Source organism: Prenolepis imparis, unplaced genomic scaffold (genome assembly GCF_030444845.1).
Source record: "Prenolepis imparis isolate NDT839.2.m4 unplaced genomic scaffold, iyPreImpa1.0 SCAF_6, whole genome shotgun sequence".
NCBI classification, from domain to species: Eukaryota; Metazoa; Arthropoda; class Insecta; order Hymenoptera; family Formicidae; genus Prenolepis; species Prenolepis imparis.
In genome coordinates, this window is record NW_028141164.1 from 3,304,189 (window position 1) to 3,327,963 (window position 23,775).

The 23,775-nt window shown below is 36.0% G+C and overlaps 1 protein-coding gene across 1 annotated transcript in view; it reads right to left on the minus strand.

The window, feature by feature from the left end:
* LOC145937177 (cyclic nucleotide-gated channel alpha-3) overlaps nt 1-17,293 on the minus strand; it is a 163,600-nt gene extending 146,307 nt beyond the window's left edge. The window contains exon 1 of the mRNA XM_083040087.1: nt 14,749-17,293. The gene's annotated coding sequence lies outside the window, so the exon portion shown is untranslated. The remainder of the gene's footprint in view (nt 1-14,748) is intronic.
* Between the last annotated feature and the right edge of the window lie 6,482 nt (nt 17,294-23,775).

Genomic DNA, 23,775 nt, shown 5'->3' on the forward strand with positions numbered 1-23,775 from the left:
TCATTTCACATACGCGTTAAATTAAAACGGATTTTACACTCCGGTTAATAATTTGGAAATAATTGTTTCGATTTATATATAGTACATTCGAATAATTTTGCAAGCTATGTAGGTAAAAGCAGTTTTAGTAAAAGAGCAGCATGTCTGCCAAGTTTTATTAAACCGTAATAACTTATCTGTTTTGCAATAGGTCGTTTAATGGCTCTAATTTATTTCAATAATAAAAAGATAATATAGAAAGATAATAAAAGAGATATTAAAATATTTCAATCAAATGTCGATATAGTCACATGATTGTATTTTGTCTTCCAAATATAATAAACATGAAAGCTTTTTAATATCTCATCAAAACGAAATTGCGTTATGAAGTTTTCATTATCTTGTCTAAAATGTGAACAGACTATATTATATACATTGTTTTACTCGAGACTTTCCTGAAAATAAATAAATATATAAATATAACTAAAAGAAAAGAATCGGCTAAGAAAAATTGGCTTTAAGTATTATACTTATGTATATCTCGTTTTTTTCTTTTTTTATATAATATTACATTTTATATTACAAAATCTAAATAATAGCGTCTAATTAAAGATAAAGGAAATAAGAAGATTTAATTTATTTCTTCAAACGCTATTCTATATCTAAGAATACTTTGTAACTTTGAAAAAAAATGACTGCGACAATTCAGTTTTCTGCTTTGGTCCTATTTGCGTAAAAAAATGTTAAAGTTTAATGAAGAAGCACAGGAAGGGGAAAGACTGATGGGAGGAAACATCGTGATATTGGTTTTATAAGAACTCGCAAGATATTTGCTTAAATTACGACGACGCTTCCGCGGTTGCGCGCTTTTAAATATTACTTTAACAACACTTTTCATCATCGCTTTTCAAAATCGTCTTGCATAGCGGAAATTACGTCCGTAACAAAATTGTATCTCATTCGTTCAGACAGTTTTTTAATTGGATACTCGAGAAAGAGAGAGAGAGAGAGAGGTTTTCACTGACGACTTCAATTAGTAAAAGAATTAAAAAACCGGTAGAGCAATAGAGAAAGAAAGATGAATGCGTTATAAATTATCAAAACAAATAATTCAGCAAACAAATGAGAAACCGTAACTCCAGATTGAGCAGAGTCAATCAGAGTTTATATATTTTTAGCTACAAGTAAAAAGAAATCGTTGTGCATTACATTTTTTTATATACTAGAACAACACAAACGCGCGCTACGCGCGCGCCATTCTTCGGTTTTATGTTAAGAAAAATGATATTTAAAAAAAAATAATATAAAGTTTGCTTAAACTCGATTAATTTTTTTCACAGAAATTAGCTGATTAGTGCGTTAATTTGCTAATTAAGTTTAAAAATAATAATATGTTAAAAAACTAAAATAGTAATATGTTGTAAATAATATGTTATAATATCTTATTCTCGATTAATATTTTTTGACAGAAATCAGCTGATAACTGTCAAAAATATTAATCGAGTTTAAAGTATTATATAACTTATTATTTAATACATATTATATTATTTTAATTTTTATAACATTATTTTAAAAATTAATTAGTAAATTAACGCTTTAATCATATATGTCATGTAGAGCTTCAATTAATTTGTTTTCAGTAGTAATATAAGACATTAATCAGACGTTGTGATTGCTCGGTAGATACACTGACAAATTATCCAATTTAATTATTATACAACAAATTAATTATATAACAAATTAATTATTTTTTACAACAATCAAGCTTCAAATACACAAGACATCTCGAAAACATTTCTATGAATACGAGAGAGAAAATATTATTGCGGAGAAAGAGACATTCTCTTTCTCAATGTCTCTTAATCAGCTGATTTTTCTGTCAAAAAATATTAATAAAATTTGCTAATTAAATATTCTAGCTTACCTATTTATATTTATATTGTATATGTTATAATTTGCTAATTAAATTTTAAAATAATAATATGGTAAAAGTTATAAAATGGTAATACGTTGTAAATAATATGTTATAATACCTTATCCTCGATTAATATTTTTTTTTTCTAAAGCTATATCTTTTCGAACGAATCTCCTTCGAGTTTTAATTAATTATTAATATTAAGTCATGTATATTGTATCGCGCGCGCGTTATTAGAGTGAAGTTGCCGATGTTCGTAGCGAATAGCGGCCATTACCGAAACGCCGCGAGTATCAGGCAGTTGGAGCTGCGTCCCGCTGTGATTAATTAGTAAGCATAATCGTTAGAAACGATTTCTAACCTTTGTATTGTAATATTTATCAATCAAATATCATAATTTCAACGTTAATATGTAGTAGTAATTGTTCGAAACGCATATTTCGCGAAAAATTCGATGCAAAATCTCTTGCCTACATAACCCAACTTAATCTATTTTCGCGCGCGCGAATGTGTTGCGATCCGTGGATATATCTATCGTTAATTCTAGCTTACATATTTATATTGTGTATTATGTTATAATGCGAAATAATAAGATTATTCTAATATATATATATGTATTTTATTTGTTACAGACAGCATTGCGATACACAGTGCGATTCACGCGTCGTGTCGGGAGTGCCGTGTAAAGTGTCGGGCGATCGTAATTATTCATATTTTCGCGAGTGTCGTGAATGCTTCGAAGGACCAAGAGAGGAGGAGGAGGCCCGGGGAGGCATCGGGCGACATCGGGGCAACTGTGAGGTATGCAAAATAAAACATTTTTTCTAAACTGCATTGTTTGAGATATTCGACACACACATATGTAATACATAATTTGAATATTTTATTTTCAGATCAATGTGCTGTGTACTACAACTCCACTATTGCACGTATCGGTGAGTGAGAAATTGTTTATTTTATAATATTTCTATAGCGATAATGAGGGTACATATAATATGTTGAAAATATTAAAATAGTAACATATGTTTTAAATAATATGTTATAATATCTTATCTGCGATTAATATTTTTTGACAAAAATCAGCTCTGATAATTGTCAAAAATATTAATCGAATTAATAATATTATAACATCCTTTTCTAAAAAAAGGCACATTAAATCGATTCTTGCAAGTATTGTTGCATCTTTTCCGATGCTGATTAACTGTTTCGATTCGCATTATGCGTTATATTCGTAGCATCGAGAAACTGTCATCGCGAAGGTTAGTAGTTTAACAGTTTGTTCAAAATAAAATTAAATACAATAATATAATGTTTTAAATAATATGTTATAATATACTTTAAACTCATAATTAATATTTTTGATAGTTATCAGCTGATTTCTGTCAAAAAATATTAATAAAGCGTTAATTTGCTAATTAAATTTTAAAATAATAATATGGTAAAAAATTAAAATAGTAATATGTTGTAAATATATTGTATGCGCGATTAATATTTTTTGACAGAAATCAGCTGATAACTCAAAAATATTAATCGAGTTTAAAGTTTTATAAAATATTATTTAAAACATTATATTATTGTATTTAATTTTATTTTAAACAAACTGTCAAACTGCTAAACTTCGTGATGACAGTCTCGCGATGCTACTAATATAACGCACAATGCGAATCGAGGCAGCCAATCAGCATCGCGGAGAAGAGGCAACAATACTTGTGAGAATTGACTTAACATGCCTTTTTTAGAAAGGGATTATAAATTCCACTTTTATCAATTATTTATAGGATATTTACGTATTCTGTCGTATCGCGATCGATTTTTCATAATTGCACAATTATTTGCGTCGACAAATTTCATGCGTCATATAAAATTAATATGTTATTTATGCTGACACAAATTGCTTGGTTTTCAACAATTATTTAGAAGAGAAAACTTTTAATTAATTTTTATAATAATTAATAGAATTAGAGATTAAAACGAATTGTATGGATTGAAACACGTCCGATACTTTTAAAATGATTTTTTACTTTCGGTGTTACATATTATTGTAGTAGAAACTAAAATTTACTACAGAGTAATTGTATTCTAAAAGTTTAATAGAAATGCTATATTAATTTAAATTTAACATTTTTTTGTTCAGACTTGTTTAATAAGTTTTGTGCGAAATATTGCATATGTGCGATTCTTTAATGACATTTAGACAAATAAAATACAGCTTGCTCAAAGCGAAATAAATTACACGTTCTCTGTATGCAAGCGGGGAAAGAACCAAAGAATGTCAATGGACGAAATGAGTTTTTAATTTTTGAAAACTGTGTGACTGTGCATACACATATATATTTTATATATATAGATTATATATATTATTTTCTAGATGTTGATGCATGTAATAATGTTTTGACATAATTTAAATGTATCCATGTAGGTGCTAGCTATACTATATCAGCACAACTGCTATATTAAATATATTTTAAATCCTTTATAAATGTACTAAGAATATTTCGGTCAAACAAGGCAAACACTTGCTTCTATTGCTACTACTTGGCGAATTTATAATTTACAGCATTGTTTATTGCTTCCCCGCTGCTACGTGCAAAACGTAGATAGGGCTCGCTTCGTTACTTTTTACCCAGCTGATAATAAACAACGGTATTATCCGCAAAACAGAGCAACGGCTTATCCTGCTTTCCCTAGATAACGAGGAAGGATAAAACACTCTGTCGTTTGCGTATCTTTCACCTGAGAGATTCGTGGTTTTTTTTTAGCAAACTCATTATAATTAAGCTACATCTGCTCTATTGATTTGCATATTACTGACTCATCAATACACACTCTTTTGATTATATATTTAACATTGTCTTGATTTTTTTTGTAACGTAGAAATTGTGGGAGAAATAAATTAATTTGCCCGCCAGGATTCTTTATCTTGAGTCGAAAATACGTAAATTATTTCTTAATGATAATTGTTTGATAACGAAATCCTATTTAATCAAAAAGAGTCGCTACATGTGTTCCTATAATTTGATATTATACGCAAATAATTGAAAATCCTTGCAGTGCATTTTCACTTCTCTTTTGACGAAATAGCAATAATAACGACGCGTATTAGAATTTGTTCATGGTAAAGATAAAATCATTTGGTGTATCAAATCGAACATTGCGCCCATGTGCACATATATAGGCCATGCGATTCCGCCAAATTCCGTTTGTTCCTGACACATATGATTTACTAGGTTCGCGCTGTACTAATATTAACTTGATACGGAGTATTTAGCGCAAGTACCGGTTCGCAAAGCGGCAAAATATCAATATTGAACAACAGCGCAATTTTGCGATATTATTCTTTGACACGAGCTTTTATCCGTCGAAGTGCGCTGCAAGAGATAAAAACTTGCCGACGCGACACAAGATACACTCGCAACATCAGTTTGATAAGAACTGATCGATGAAAGCGGCGCTTCCGATTTCCAGTTCAAGGTTGAACGATCCTTTTATCCCGCATTTTTTCTTATTTTTTTGTTCTTACGGAAATCGGTGATATATTTCAACGTGGTGGCACCTGTTTTGTATAAAAGCTATTTATGGATCTTTCTAGATAAATATATACATATGTCAAGAGTATAATAATTTGAATTATATATACATATATAATTATATAATTTAAATCATTTATATAATTATATTATATCATATTTATTATATTTAATAATTTGAATTATATATAATTCAAATTATTAAATATAATAATTTATCTTCTTTTATATTGAAGAGAATATTCGATATATAATGACAAGTGAGCAGAGAATACAGCGTTAGCAATTTTTTTACGTGAATTTATTTGGATTAAACACACGATGTAACAATGTTTGACGAGCATTGTCGTACGATGCATACGGGATTTCTTTCTTTCGTAAATAACCGGCTGTAGCAAGTAAGAGCAATGGTTTCAAGTGCTCGGCACGTCGGATACTATTTTCCCAGGGTTCATCGTCGACCAGCGTGGAAACTTTATCGGGCGAGAGAGGAGAAAAGTTTGGTCCGGCGAGCGAAATAATTTCTCCCACTGAAAATTAGCGTCGATGGAAAAGAGTTCCAGACGACTCGATAAGTTATAATACCGCGGGGAGATGGCCGCTCAAATTAACTCGCCTGTTAAGTTTGACAGGACATTTAAATTACTGTAGCGATGGAATTAAGTCGTCTAAAAAGCAATTGCTGCTTTATGAAATCCGATGGGAAGAACTCGCTCGAAGAGACATTCTATCTTTAAGCGTTGACTGAAGAATTATCTTTTCCGAGTATTACGCGATTGTTTTCTTTTATATCTTGTCTCTCTTTTAAAGATTTCCATTTTCCTATACAATTTCTTTAGTTAAATTATAAGTTATATATATTTTAATTCCATTTCCTCTCAACTCTCTTTCATAATTTAATATAATATTTTATCTAAAAATAAAATATCGAAATATTTCTTTAAGCAATACAATTCTATAATTTTTAATAAGTCTACTGCCTTGGCTTTTGCGGAAAAATGTATATTCTGATAATCCTTTATATTCTTTATAAAGAAAAAAATATCTTGATAATATCCAATATCTGTCGTTTCTCGATATCGACAAAAAATATCGAAGTAGAAATACAGAAGAAAGTTATATTGCTCGCTGTTTTTAATTAAATATCGTTTTTCCACAAATCGTTAGGACTCTGCGATAAGTCGACTAGTAGCAAAGTTATTTTATCCCTTCAGCGCTCTTAAACAGAACTGCAAAAAGAAAATCATTTGTCGTTTGGAACGTGTCGAGCGGTTTTATATCTATAGAAACTTGCAATAGTTCACCCTGTGATACTAATACGAACTTTATTTGCTTTCCCGGAGAACGACTAAAACTTTGATACGTTGCGTTTGTATATGCTCTTTGGGAGATATAAAATATTTAATTGAAAGTAACTCTACCTTTTTTCAACGGTTCCCTTCAATTAAATTTCATCAATGAGTATCATATTTCATCAAATAATTGAAGCGGTTTAAATTTGTTCATCGTTATCCCATAATACAAATTAATCTGACACACATTTTTTATTTCAATTTTTAAATTCACACGCGACTGGAAACATTTTCCAAATTTCTCGAGGCGTAATCGACGATCACCTGCAACGCATTTTATTTTTCCAATAATGATGCTGGAAAAAAGATAACGTCGCGAAAATAGCTTGGATCATTTTTATCCTGCGGTTCGAGATTGACGGTATTGCCCGAGCCCAAGTATGCGGCAAAGATGCACGCTAGGTGCATTCATGATGAGGGGATGAGGATCAGCACCTAGCAGTAGAAGATAGAATAGCGGTTAGATAAGTTTATAAGCCGATCACACAGAGCCGGCCTCGTCGGCCGGGATCGTTAACGTTCAAGTTTCGCCTCTCGTCGCGTCGGTCGACGAGCGGAGCGGATAAAGTCGCCGCGCGTAACGAGTGCCTGCGGATAATTAAAATAACCAAGGTCGGATTAATTAAACGCGCCATTAGGTACGGTTTTCACCTAGCTGCCGTCTATAGCGACAAACTCGCTAAAGCGGGAACGCGCTCTCCTCTAGTGTGAGACACGCCGCTTCATTTCCACTTGACCGTTTTACGTTAATTGTCTTTACCTGGTCGGTGAAATAAAGAAAACACAGCAAAAAGGTAAAGGCCGGGACTATCGCGTCCTAAACCAGGGAAATATTAAATATATACCGCAATTATCAACAGAATTAAAGAATATAACTAGCGGCGCTACAGATCTCGCGGGGCTTTTAATGAAGTTCGCGAGGTATAAAGAGAGACAGGAAAGCAACAAGAAAAAGAGAAAGAAAGAAGAAGCAAAATTACAAATTCATTATCTGTAAATGTATGTGAGACACTATGATATACTTTTCTTTATTTTTTTCAGCGATTATATATATGTTAATTTTTTAATATTATGTGTGTGTATAAGTTTTCTCTGCCATAGTAAATATGATACATCTAAATGTTAGTTATGGTTAGTCTGTAGGAACGAGGGTGTTTCAGAATTACAAGTTCTGTTAATGTTTAAATAATTAAACAAACTCAAGAACATATACAGGTATAACGACAAATAAGTTTCCGAGTTTCGAGAAATTTCCAGCCATTAATTATTCATAAAACCGGTGGTCTGGCGGATACAGCAAACATCTCTAGGTTCATATAAATCGCATAAATATAAAGCTGCTTAAATCCTGCTCCACGTCCTTCATTAGTGTTACACTTAATTAACCCCAAAAGCATTCTCCGCGTATTTCACTGGCATTATATAGCCATAAGCCGGACGTATAGCTATTCGCTCGACAATTTTGCGCTAAGGACGCAGATCAGGGCACTGTTTGATTTCTCATTAATTACCTAAGTGGTCTTTCCGCGACCGATAATTACTCCAGATGCGATGAAAAAAAAAAAAGATTCGGCGAGAAAGATAAGAGCGGAAGGGAAATCGATTATCTGTCGACGGAAGCAGGTGATGAGGAAATAAAAGAAAGAGATGAAAGGTACGCTTTTATTTTCTGGTGCGAATAAAGGCGAGTAAAGGACCTTATATACGGCGCGATCGAACTTTTCGCATTGGTCTCTCATACATACGAGCGAGTCTGACAAGCAAGTTACGCCTGAGTTTATGCTTTATAGTTGGTTGGGCGACCTCAAATTTACCGTCATCCTACATTCAAGTGCGCGCGAATATTCAGGTGCGACAGTTTCGAACATTAAGTACAAGAACTGTCGCGCACGCAAATGGAGTGTACATGATGTTACCGAGTTTTATTCAATCAACCATTCGTGTGTGCGTAGCTTTCGTTGTGTTCCAAATGATGAACGTAGATCAGAACTTTTAGTTACAACGTATAGGTGCTATATATAATATTATATATTATATATATTATACATATATTTTATGTTTATTATTTAAAGTTTATATATTATATATTTTAAGAAATTTAGATTCTCTTTTTATTGAAATGTATAATATTTTTTAATTTTAATAATCGTGATTTACTTAATTCCAATAATTTTTAATTTCTATTCTTATAAATAGCTTTATTGCTAATTAAATATCAAAGAGACATTTTTTTCCAATCGTACCTGTTATAGAAATCACCGTTATTAACATTCATATCAAAAATTAAGTAAACTCTCGTCACTTTTTTATTACGTTTTACATCTATGCGTGCGACTGCGTATTGTTACTAATGAACACGTGGCTACGATTGCATCGGTCTCAATTAAGGTACTAAATGCATGAGCTGTTCTGAATCAGCCACCTCTGATACTATATTGTTCGACCATAATACGCAGTAGATGCGGTGATATTACAGTCAACCAAGCAACAATAAGTTTATTTGTTTATCCCGCCAAACAAACCGTGAAAGATAGATATCGAAATATGTACAAGCAATTCAAGAAGGGAATGATAAATATTCTGTTTTATTAAATTTACTGGCTTATTATCACAAGTAGCGCTTGATATTAAATTTTGTTGCAAAAAAAGGTCAACGTCCATTCCATCCACAATTTACAAATGTTTTAGAAGTACCAGAATAGGTAATGGGGAAACATTAAAAAAGGTGTTACGCGGAAGAGAATGCTCCAAAGGAACTTTGCCCCATAAGTTCTAGCAAAATGGGAAAAAGTTAGGATGTAAAAATGTACGTTGCAGCAGTACGCGTTTCTAGAAAAGTAATCGCATATATGACTATAGAAACTTTTACTTGTAATTATTGGTTCTTGCACATTCGATTTTCATTCTTGCTAACTCGTTGAGAATCGAGTCTTTTCAACTTTGACCAAGATTACTATTTTCTTACAATCATATGCACCTTGAAAAATGGTAGATGCGGTTACTATCGTGTAAGGATACACGATGATCGAACGCGTTAGAACGTAAAAAGATTGGAACGAGGCCCGAGTATAATCAAGTGTTTGTACAAAAACCGGTAATATTTCTTCTTACGATTCTCCTTACGCTCCTTTAATTACCTTTTTAATTTCGGGACGCTGGAACAGCTCTTATCGCGGGCGTCGAAAAAAAGCTCGGCGCTCTCTAAGAGGAAAATTTTGCACCATTATGGGCTGCTTTCATTACTCCTTACTTTCCTCTCTCTTGGCGCTAATGGGAAAATTCAGATAATGCGACATGTCCGGAGATAATTAAGTTTTAAGAATCGCTGTAAAAGCGAAGAACACGCGCTCGTATAATCGTGTATGCTCGTTTAATAGTCGTAGTTATAAGCGCGTAGAAGTGAAGCTGCGAAATTAATAAAACAATCGCTGTCGGGAATTACGAACGCGAGAATTTATCTCGGCCCCTGTTTCCCGGCGTATAATCATCTCCAAAATGTCACTAAAATTAATTCACACGTGCATGTAGAATCATTCGTTATATGTTCGTAATATCTTTGTGAGATTTTTGTGTTCGATCGTGTGATCGATTGAAATAATGGTGATTCTAATTCTATTAATAATAATTTTAATACGCAATATTACAAAACTGTGACATTTCAAGACTCAAAATAGAATCATTTGTTTTTAATAAACGGAGTAACAAATCATCTGGGATACTTTTATTCACGTTTTTTTTTGATCTGTGAACTTTTAATAAATTTACAACTGTTTATGTTTAAAACGTGAGCGATTCGCTTGTTCGTTTATCCACGTCATCTAATCTGCCTTCTACGTCGAGTATTATATCGTATCGTTATTTTATACAAGTATTCTCCATGATAACCTAGTTGTGCGCGCTATGACGTCATAAAGCCAGCCGATAAACGATACCGGCAGCGAGAATACGAACGGGCAGCGACGCTCTGAATAAAACGAGATAATGCTCTCAATATGAAGCATCCACCGGAAAGTTGCAGCGCGCGTGTCGGTTCAGTCATAGAAACCATTATAATTCCATGGAGGGGAATGGTACTTTGTTGCACTCTTGAATCTCTCACATAATCTATTCAAGAAGGCTTTGCGTCTATACGCGCGAGCGAAATCACGACCGCCTAATTTAATTAGAGTAATTCTCGTTTCGCGAAGTGCATCGAAAGTCGCGGGTTCGCGCACGATTGTAAAAATCGTCCGTTCGCATTCATGTCGCCCTAAATCTTTGAGAGAGAGAGAGATGTATGTGCAGTTGTAAATTTCGAGTCGGGCGGCGATTCGGCGTTAAAATTGAACGATTTTCCCTCGAACGGAAAAAGCGCGTTGGAGATCAATAAGGATGATGTCGCGATATATATCCGCTAAACCGGATGATGCTCAAATTCGCCGGATATACTGAAAAGTCGAACGCGCGCGGAGGGATGGATGCTAATTATGTATGTGCGTATAAAAAAAATAATATGACCGACTAAAAGAGAATCGATACTTCAAGGTGAGACTTTGTAGTTAGGTGCTCTATATATATATATATATATATATATTTATATTTATTAAATTTATATCGGCATATAAATTTAAATCAATGCCACAAAACGCTTCTCTGCCACTTTCTTTTGCTGTTTGACTTGTTATATCTGAATATCCGCGTCAGAATATCCTCCCAGCGATTCATCTTCTCACTAGCTTTACAAGCGGCAATTTTGACCGCGGATGGTAGGTATATGCGGTTTCTCTCATCCGGCAAAGTGACGAGATATACATATTTCAAAAATAATTGGTCAGTCTGTGTTCAATTTGGCTTGTTCAGTACCATAAGGATTCGTCGTATATATTTAAATATATAAAAAGGGGATGATGAATTCGAATTGTCATTGAAATGGCTGTGAAATCTGCAAATCTATATGAAATGCGCACAATGTATTATATGTGTGACACAAGTATATTTTTTATATATAAAAACTTTTTTTTTATTCCACTCGTGAATTACTGATACCTCGACATCTGTCAATTCAAATAAATGCATTTTGCGTGAAATTATCACGTTCGACTTTGACGAAACGTTAATTCGTGAAGAGCGGCGATATTGATTTGTTTAATAACTTTACATATATACAGCCTCACCATCGGTTGCACCGATGACGCGTTGATTAAAACTGTTGCGTAATTATTTTGCTATCTGGTGTTTGGCGTTCACGCTCCGCGGAAGACGCGTGACGAATTTAATATCATACGTTCGTGTACACACATACAACAAAATTGCCGTCAATCCTCGTCATCTTTCACAGCGCTCGGCCTGGAATACAATTTCAATTCCAATGAGCGAACGGAAAATTAATTTACATGTATAATCAAGTAATACCAGAATGATACAGTGATGACATGTGGAAAATAAATGCGTTATAATGCTTAATAATAAACTTGAGGGTGCCCGATGTCCTTTTAAAGTCAATCGTTAACTTGACCGTTTTTCTTTTACATTGCGAGGTAAACTATCAATAAAATTTTGTGTAAATTATTTTAATAATATAATATTTTATATTAAGCAGTAATAAATAATAACAATGCACAATATAAATTAAATATAATTAATATTAATTATTAAAGGAAGGACATGGGGCAACTTTATATCGCAAGTCTAAAACATCTTTTTATAACATGCAATTAAAATAATTTAATGAATGAACTGTAGCTCGAGAGATTGATGACATTGCTTGGATGGCATCAGTGTATTCATTAAGGGCTCCATTTAATTAATATCTATTAATATTAATTGCACGACTTTGTACTCTACAATTCCCAGTTATCAATAAAATGTTTTTGCAATCGCACGATTGTCCGCGCTTAATCTTCGGTGAAGAGCGAGCATTACTTTTAATTGTCGGAAGCGTTAACGTCAATCCATTTCGATCTACAAGCACGTACATCGCAAGTATGAGAGGAGGGCAAATGTCGAGGTATCGGCTATCGGCCATTAAGTGACACTTAATGCCTTCGAGAATGTAGCAACATCGTAAAAGTGTTTGACTTTTCTTGTGATCGGTAACGATTAGTCTGTCCAATCGTCGCACTTTGGTTTGAAAATTTTCTGTCGGGTTTTTTTTTATATAAAATTAAAATAAATCATTAAAGAAAGACAAGTCGAAAAAAATTATCACACTCTATATCTAATAATTATTGTTTGATCAACACTCTAATCACATTTCGCAGCTATTATCATCGAATTTATGCGCGATACGATCATCTCGACTATGTTTACATGCTTATTATTCATTGGACTGATTATTGTGTTTTGCATTATTTTGCCATCATGATAGAGATTCATGGGGAATTTTGACAGAATAATTATGTGCATCAAATGGGACTGATCTACATGCAAAGCTGTAAAAACACATTTATCATTGACAATAAACATAGCATTAAATTCAATAGTGTGATTGACGATAGCCATAGAAAACGATACGCGTTTAAATATTTTATCGCGTCGAAGGTATAATAGGATTGAGATTGGATTAAAAAAATCTGATAGCGAAAGGCGGGAAGAGCGCGAGTATTTGCGAAAAGTAGTACGAGAAGATCCTTTGTCAATAAAGGGCGTCTGATGAAACGGCGATCCGTGGTTGCTGCCGCGAGTTGCTTTCAATCGAGTTTCGTTCCGCCTGAATCGTCGATTTGCATCCCGCGCCACTTCTGCTTCTTTGAACGCAAAGTTAATAAGCAGTACTTCGATTTCGCTTTGCCAATCCGAATCTTCGCATTTTAAGAGAACAATATGCTGATATTGGAATTAGATTTTACCGTCACCATTTACACGTAATTTATGAGAGAATTTCTTCCGATACTTTGTAGATCTCCGCGAGACTGGCGAGAAACAATTTGGGTTTTGAATTGCGATACATTTACGGTCTCTATGGGAGAATAACAATTTTCCGTTGTTGATTAAATTTCACAAGATCGCTAAAATAAGCATCAGGGGACTTATAAATCAGGGAAACAAATTTCTGACGATTTTCTGTTAACAAGCGTATTTATGATTCAGTTAAAATAACTTTGAAAGTTATATCAGTGTGAATCGTTATGATATATATCTGCTTTTTAAATCATCATCAAATTAAGTGGACAATTTACTGTAAATAATAAATATATCCCAGATTAACACAACACAAGAGTGTGCTTTTGCAAATTTTATTTGAATTGCAGGATTTTTAACTAAAATTTTGAATCGATATATTTAATATTTATAGTAATTTATTTATCCTAATAAAAACAAAGAAAGATACGTTTATATATTTACAAGAAAACAATTGCTATATAGAGTTGTTAAATAAAATTAATTTTCTACTTGTGCGCAACGATATTGTAACAATCGATTAAAAACAGTTTAAGATTTAATTTTTTTATTATTAATTTACATTTTCTTGATAAGAAAATATATATTGGAACTAGTCAATCCATATTTTTGCAGACTATGTAAAAGACGCCGCGCGTCTACGCTTAAATGCCCGGCCTAGAAAGGGAGAAAGAGAAAAAGAGAGAGTTAATTGCATTAGATCATTTTCGTTCTGCAAACGCAAACATCGAAGGGATAGCGAGGCAGGCGCGCCGGGCATGAAACGGGGGTTAATTCCATCCCCTTCGGCTTCGATTAAACGAATTGCGAGAGTCGGATGTTTCGAGTGCCCGAGATCGATCTTTCCGCGTGTTAAAGGGCATAGCTCCCTTCGTACACCGCTTAATTCGGCAACAATGGCAAACAGCGCTATCTCGCTTCACCCTCGAAAAGGCAGCATCCTCTTGACCTCAAAATGACCGCCTCTCATTTTGTATCCACCCTCTCTTCCTCCCGTCACGTTCAGCCTGAACGAGAGGAGAGAGAAAGAGAGAGCGAAACAGATCGAGAGAGCTATATATATAACTATGTATATATACACGTGTGCAACACATACCTATTCTTGTTTCCGCACATCGTTCGCTTTCATCGCATCGTTGGGATGCATCACGAGATTGAGATGAGATTGAGTTCGTCGAGGAAAACGCGATCGGATCGGCCAGGAATGGACGAACGACACTACGGTTTCGTCACAGTACAACACTTTCACGACGAATATGCAATGGCGATCGGCAACACTCGCAGCGAAATTCGTCAGATTAAATATCGGCACCCAAGACGGAGAAATCGCGATCGACCCGTTTCTTTTTTTTTCCGGCGAATCGGCTCGTTCGTAAAGAATTGTCAGGGCCACGTGTCTCTCTGGTAGAGGTGCTGCCACGTTACATCGTCAGCGGACAAAGCGGCGCGATCAAATGGTCGACTGTTGGAGCTCGTAACGCTTAATGAGCCGCGATTATGCACGCCCGGTATATACGATATATCGGACAGGCAAAAGCCGGAACTTGAGGCGTCAGATGCACCGGCAATCGAATTATCGCGATCAATTGTTTGCTTGCGGTTCGCTTAATGCCATGCACGTGCCAGCGGTGAGGCTGCCGCAATCGGTCAACTGTCGCCGAATATATATCGCTTCGCGATCGGTCCTCCTGATTTTTCCCTGGTTTCGCTGCATATGACGCAGCGATTAATGTTGCACTTTCGAGTTCGATCGCATCGAGACGAAAGGGACAAAAATCGCTCTCTCGTCCCTTCGACGCTTTCGAGTCTTTCCTATTAGAAAAATGAGACCTTTTCGCAAAATTTAATATATAAATGTTCGCCTTTTTATCTCCTCGTTTGGTTTTTTTCAACTTCGGAGTTATGCGATCCACTCGTGACGTTCGCGCGATGACGTCTGACCATGCAGTCGACTTTACCACTGGAACGAGAATTTTTGCGGTCGGCTCGTAGGTATTCCGGATGTTTGGCTCGCTTAATTAAATTCTCCGGCGAATATCGTGCGTACTTCGTCTGTTAACACTCGGCGGTATATACGTTATTGACTACGAACCCTTCTTCCGACCAGAGCCCACTTTCTAAGATGCCTCGTGAAATGCATAGCTTTATCATGCAACGTATTTCGATCAGGCAATCGCGCAATTATTATCATCGCGCGGTTCGCGAGGGACATTTTCTTACGTAGGAAACGTACTAATTCTCACATTCGATTGTGAGAAAGATCTAGTCTGAAGTGATCTTGATTACGTATTTATTTTCTCGTCTCTCGAATTTTTTCGCTCACGCAAACGTCGGCGTAAAGGTGATAGCGCTTTAAGAATCATCGTCAGTTTACCTCGGGTAAACGTAAGATTAACGTGCGTTTAATGGTGACATTTGACCGCTTTAGTGTTTCGTTTAAAGAATATGCGTTACGTATATTCGGCGAAGCTATCTATCACTGCGATATTTGCATTTACGTCATCATCGTGTCGAAATTCAGTTAGGTTGCACGTCGTGACCGACTACGTAACCATATTCGTCGTTGCATTCGCGAATTCGCGTGCCAGACGATCTCTTTTAATCACTCTTGGTTTAGGATTTTAACGATAATCGCTCGATCAACAACGTCGTTGATGTAGATATGACGAATCATACATGAGCTGCGTTTATGCGATGACATTCGCGACCCGCAGCGAATATATTCTCACTGATATGGCGCACAAAATTTGTAGCATCCCTCAAGTTCACGGCTCGCCGTTATATCGTCATCACTATACAGATTCTTACTTAATAATCAGATAATCTCACTACGCTCGCGAATTTTTATTCTACTTCCGTCCGAAATTCATCACCATCGACGTCACTGTATCCTACTCCGATCGAGTATCGTGACATTCATTCGCGATATCTTTCGAGTTACGCACGCGGACAATTATTGCGTCGTGAACGCAAATTTCTAGAAAGTACCACCACCTCTTTCAGCCGCGTTGTCGTCGCTCGCTAATCGTCGGGATTCTTCGACAACTTCCTCTCGACAAGTCCGGCATTATCCGTAATTCGGCACTCCTGACCGTCCGCTTTAATAGAACGACGAAATTATCCACGTCGCGTACGAACCCTCTACCGCCGCCGTCGTCGTCATCATTAAAGTGTCCTCAACGTTATTATCCTTGCCGAACGAAAACTCGGACATGCCGCGTTGTTCACCACGTTGTTCCCGCACACTCGTCCATGCGCTCTCTCTCTGTCGTCATCATCGTCGACGACGATCTCCTCGTCACCAGGCACCGTCTCTCACGAAGCGCGGATACACACGCTGCTCGCAGAAACGGCGTGTCTAGGTCCCTATTACAACACGTCACACTCGGAACCGCCGGGTGGCTCGCCCGGTTCGCGCGCGTGCGAGACGACGAGTCACGCTGGTGAAATTCCAGCCCGGAATATATGGGTTAAAACGTCGCCACCGCAACGCGGACACTTGGGAGCGTCGGACAGAGACGGAGAGAACGAGAAACGGAGAGAAACAGTGGGGGGATAGAGGAAGAGAGAGAATGGTTCGCCGGTTTCTCCTCCTTCGTTGCCCGGGGAGCGGCTATGGCGGCGGCCTGGCTCTCACTGCTGCTTCCCTCGATGCGGGGTGACTTGCGGGGGTTGGTTAGGCGAGGGGTGAGAGGACGCGATTATCTCGCAGCATCCCCTAGCGCGCAGGACCAACCGCACGGAACCGGCGCTTGACGATGGTGGAGGGTGTGTGTGGGTTGGTGGGAGATAGCTATAGGGAAAAAGGGAGAGAGAGCGAGTTGGAGAGGGGTAGAGCTCGGGGGAGAGTGATAGATGAAGAGAGAGAACGGGGGTTGAAGGAAGAGGACATTGCGCGAAGAGTGATGTTGAAGAGAGACACTCTCGGCGGTTGAGACGAGAAGGAAAGGGACAATGACAGAGAGGGTTGGAGAAACAGAAATGGATGCGCGATGGTTGAAGCGAGATGGAGAAGGTGGATAAGATCGGGGGTGAATCGGGTGAAAGAGAGAGGCGAAAAAGTGCGTGCAAAGGTACACTAGAGATGGGACGAGAATAGAGAGAGAATGTTGATGGGATAGAGACAACGACGACGACGGAAGCGTACGTCGGTCGGAGCGAGATGGAATGATTTCTTCTGGAGAAACCGAGATAGAGCATGAACGGAAGAAAGAAAGTGTGCAGCAGCGGAAGACGGGTCGCTGGAAAAATGCGTCGATCAAACAGACGAGCGTGAAGAAAGTCAACGGCAGGAACCGCACGGATCGAAACAGTGAAATAAAGAGTATATCTTCTCGGAAGATATAGCTTGTCGCGCGAAGATTCCGGATGATACGCAGGTGGAGAGAAGTTGGCCTCGAGGTAAAGGATGTATACTCGTGCAAGATCCCTAAACAGAAAACGATGACTCGTGTACCAAACAGACTCCACACGTCACGGAGTTTTAGATTCGAGTGAAATATAAAGTAAATACACGAGAGAGCGCGAGATGGGTAAAGGGATGAACGAGCAGAACGATGAAGTTCAAGTCGGTATTCGGCGAGAGAGAAGTTGTGCGACGACGTGAAAAAGCTTGACAGCTATACAGCGCTAGTATAAGAGGAATGCGACTAGATGGAAACTAAAAGAGTTGATGTACTGTGACACGATCGCACACACACACATTCGTGGAAAGTTTTGGGGAAAAAATGGGGAGTGTCTTGTATTATTCATGCGTATTCTCTATACGCGCGATATGGTTATCAATCAATCAAAGATATGGACACATGTGTATCTTTTACGAATATCTTCGGAATTAAAAAAGAAAAATTATATTTTTATTTTATTTATAGTTTTATTTTTTCTCCTCATTTTATAACTTAATAAAAAATGGGATTTTATCTTTGCATGATATCTTGTATATATTTTATATAATATCACATTTAATATCATATTTTACAAATACATATTAATTAAATGTGTTTGTATGTGAATTCATATATAACATTATCATGAAAGACAAGACTCTTCTCTTTAAATTGATTACATTAATGTATTCTTAGAAACAGACCTGGCTCTCTGCGATAGACTCGGAGCAAACGGTAGATTGAGGGTGTAAAATATGCACGACCGTTTATCAGAAATCTTTACCTCGAAGAAGAAATTAGCAATATCACAGAGCCCTTGTCAAAGTAACTGCATTTCTCTCCCTTTCTCTCTCTCTCTCGTGACTGTTTATACCATATAACCATACCGCTTAAATATGCATTTATAATCGGGTTTAAGTGCCCTTAACAGTGTATACTCTAATCTATGTACCTTAATATACGCATAAGAGCGAACACAATGAAGGGTCGTGTATATATCTAAACCTATGTGTAAAGATAGCGCCATCCTGCCGCGGACTCCTGCCGGGTCGGATCAAGGATAGGGAAGGGATCGAGCCGTCCTCGATCAAGAGTATCCGTGGAAAAGCGTCGGCGATGATGCATCGTTGGCCGAGGGTTGTATCACTTGTATCGGTTTATAAAATATTCATGAGGAAAGTTTTATCGGTGGAATCGCGCGAGAGAGAAGCTGACTCGAGTATGAAAGTGTCATTAGAAACGTTCACCTGTCTCTTTTTTTCTCCCTTTATATCTCGTTTCCTCCTTCTTTCTTCCGCTCTGATGCCTTGTCGACGTAAAATTTCTGCGCGACTTTAAGATTGGGGTGTCACGTGCGTATTTATATTTAAATCTATATTAATATTCTTCCTCCTTTTTATCAAAATCAATTATTTTCTTTACAGAAATTTCAATTACACCTAATAAGAATATCAATTATTTTTTTATTACGAAGGATTAAAACTTAAAAATTGTTTTCGAGATTATACTTTAGAACGGCAAATAAATATGATTCGATTGATTCAAATTTTGTTTCGGTAGAAATTTTTAATTGTTAAAATATTTATATTTTATAATTATTGCGTAAACCTTCTTTTTTATATGATAAAAGGATAAATTGATACTTTCAAAATGTAAAACTAGACAATATGCAGAGTCTAAACAAAAGAAACATTAATAGCTACCGAATTGCGATATAATTTTTCATGCGATGCTTGTTTAATAACAAAGTACGAAATGAAATAGAGTGAAATTAAAGCGAAATAAACGCAGCCGCATTTGTATAGCTGCACTCTTGTAAGTTTATTTCAGAATACGAGATAAAAAGTGTGCGTGAAGCATTTTCTTCTCTCTCTCTCTGTCTCTATCTCTCAGCGTGAAATGCAACTCTCGAGAAGACAATATTATTGTTAGCACCGAGTGACAGTGGTAAAACAATTATTTCCCAACACATATATGCACCGATGCTCGGAGAGATACATACATCGATTGCGTGTACAAAACGCGAACACGATGTAACGGGCGTGAAAAACAATCGGTGAATTCAAGTTGACCGATTTTAAAGTTACATCGTTCGCGTAAGGTGTCGTTGCACCTGCAACGCTTGCTGTGTCTACATGTGTGCGATCGCAATGTAATTGCATTTTATTGAAAGCGTTGTTTAAGTATACGATGCGATGTAACCGCTGTGTTTGCGATCGCCTGACATTGCAGCGAGCAAAGAATTCTGCAAACGAACTCAACGTTTTCTCATCTTTACACGAGAGACGGACACTTAACTGCGTCCTCCTATCTTGGCACGGGTGATCCATCAAGCCCTATGGTAATTAACGAACGACCGGTGGAGCTTGTCTCCGATTCGTTCGAGACGACTTTGGCCCGTCGATCGATTAATCATACACCATTCCAATTATACCCTCGTGCTACGCGTGATATCGGATGGATTCATTTTTCAGCGGAACGCAGTATAGGAGAGCCGGGCCGGATCTATCGATCGCTCCTCGTTGAGCATCGCACTCGCAATTAGGGACCACTCGCAAAGTACATAAAGACGACTGATGATGAGGGACGGGGAAAGAGCACGGGAAGAGCTTACGGACGGGTGCTTGGCTTTATATGCACGTACGATCGTTTCTAACGTTCGATTCTCTCTCTCTCTCTCTCTCGCGTTGCTCGTTTTTCAGGACGTGAATTGAGACTGCGATGCGTTTTGCTACAAAGCGCGCTCCCCAGTTGCTGCAAAGAATTATCATTTTATTTTCAAATATGTAAACGCAGGATTAAACTGTATTTTTATACATAATGAATACATGATTGCTGTTTACTTATATTTTTATGACTTTCGATAACACGTAGATAGTTAGCGCATAAAAGCGCAACTCTAAGGAATAATTTTAATCAATAGGACATACCATCTAAATAACGTCGAATTGTGGAGATACAATCTCCATAATGAAATATATTAAAAGTACTATAAACTCAATTAAAAATATAAACTTAGGCGTATCCACTAGCGGATCCTGACGTCGATAATGGGGGGGGGGGATTGCAAAATTATTTTATTTAATATTTTTGGTTTCATGATTAGCTTTTATTCCAGAATCAACGATGTCGATAGCTCTTTAATGTTTGTTTTTCTTTATTTATATTTTTTAAACAAATTCAGCAAAACTGTTTCTTTTAATTTGCAAGGGGGGGGGGGGTAACCCCCCCAGGATCCGCCAGTGTGTATATATATATATATATATATATATACCAGGTGTCCCATTTTAAAGGACCCACTCAAATATCTCATTGTCAGAAACACTGCGTTAAATCGAAAAATGTTTCCTACAAAAGTTGTAGGGTTTCGAGGGGGACATAACATAGTAATATTCATTTGATCTTGGGCGGCGTCTCCAAGGTTAGTGAAGGTTAACCTTAAGTGAAGGTGAGAATGAATTTTGAAGAAAATAAAAAAATGCTTCAGATAAAAGTTGTTCAAATTAATTAGTAGAAAAAGATGTTATAATAAAAAATATATGTTTCTGAGATATTTGAGTGGGTCCTTTAAAATGGGACACCCGGTATATTATATTATATAGATATAAAAAATTTCTCGCCTAATTATTTTCATGCAACGAAATTATCTCATCATTTCGTCCTATGTCTGACTTAATCTATACTTAACTCCTTGAATGCGTAATAAATATAATTTACAATGTATCTTATACATACATATTGTATATATTATATAGATATAAAGAATTTCGCCTAATTATTTTCGTGCAACGAAATTATTTCATCATTTCGTCGTATGTCTGACTTAATCTAAACTTAACTCCTTGAATGCGTAATGAGTATTATTTACAGTGTATCTTATACTTTTATATATACATATATATGTATATTATATAGATATGAAGAATTTCGCCTAATTATTATCATGCAACGAAATTATCTCATCATTTCGTCCTATGTCTGACTTAATCTAAACTTAATTCCTTGAATGCGTAATGAGTATAATTTACAGTGTATCTTATACTTTTATATACATATATATATATATAAAATATATATATATATATATAAAAGTATAAGATACACTGTAAATTATACTCATTACGCATTCAAGGAGTTAAGTTTAGATTAAGTCAGACATGGGACGAAATAATGAGATAATTACATGCACAAAAATAATTAGGCGAAATTCTTTATATATATATAATATATACAATATGTATGTATAAGATTAAGATACACTGTAAATTATACTCATTACGCATTCAAGGAGTTAAGTTTAGATTAAGTCAGACATGGGACGAAATAATGAGATAATTACATGCACAAAAATAATTAGGCGAAATTCTTTATATATATATAATATATACAATATGTATGTATAAGATTAAGATACACTGTAAATTATACTCATTACGCATTCAAGGAGTTAAGTTTAGATTAAGTCAGACATAGGATGAAATGATGAGATAATTTCATGCACGAAAATAATTAGGCGAAATTCTTTATATCTATATAATATATACAATATGTATGTATAAGATACACTGTAAATTATACTCATTACGCATTCAAGGAGTTAAGTATAGATTAAGTCAGACATAGGACGAAATGATGAGATAATTTCATTGCACGAAAATAATTAGGTGAAATTCTTTATATCTATATAATATATATTATATTATGAAAGACACATAAAACGCTAAATTTCTGTTAATAATTAGTCAAAAATTTCAGATTTTTATTTGGAAATCCAATCGCTCGATAATAAATATAACATGTGTATATGCTCGCTCATCAGTAATTTATCAAATTATGATAATGTGCATTAGATACACATTAGATACGCCCACTGGCGGATCCTGGGGAAGGGGGGGGGGGTTTAAAACCCTCTTTAATGTTTATTTTTCTTTATTTATATTTTTTAAACAAATTCAACAAAACTGTTTCTTTTAATTTGCAAGGGGAGGGTTTTAACTCCCCACCCCCTTCCCCAGGATCTGCCAGTGGGCGTATCTAATGTGTATCTAATGCACATTATCATAATTTGATAAATTACTGATGAGCGAGCATATACACATGTTACATTTATTATCGAGCGATTGGATTTCCGAATAAAAATCTGAAATTCTTGACTAATTAACAGAAATTTAGCATTTTATGTGTTTTTCATAAAGCCAATATCGGCGATTTATTGCCGAACAATTTGTTAACTCGCGTTAATCACTTAACCATCTTTGGCGACTTCCATCTTTATTCGAAATACGTTCTCCGGTCACATTGTACGCTTCGCTCTGTTGTTTAGAAGCAAAGCTACGTGGAAAAGCTTCTTTCCCGGAGGCTATCCATTAGGGGGAGTTACAGGTAGTTAGAGGCAGTTCCTATTGTAACCGCCGCACATCAATAATTCCCGGCAAAGACTCCACTACCAAGAGACAACCACCTCTCGGCGTTCTAAGAATACCCCGTTACCCCTTTCTAAAGAGACGCGTGCTCTTGATTAAAACCATCCCTCTCTGTTGTTTTTCTTCACCGGCATTGTAAACAGTATCTTAACAAACAGCTACGGCTCGTGTATCCTAGAAATATCGAAGATATCGATGGAGGCTGATCTCGCGAGGTATCGGTCTTAAGGGTTGATCGAGAGTAGCGCCCAAAAATAGGAAGCGTAAAATATGTTGAATCAAAATTAAACAATTTTAAGTGACAAATCACTCTCT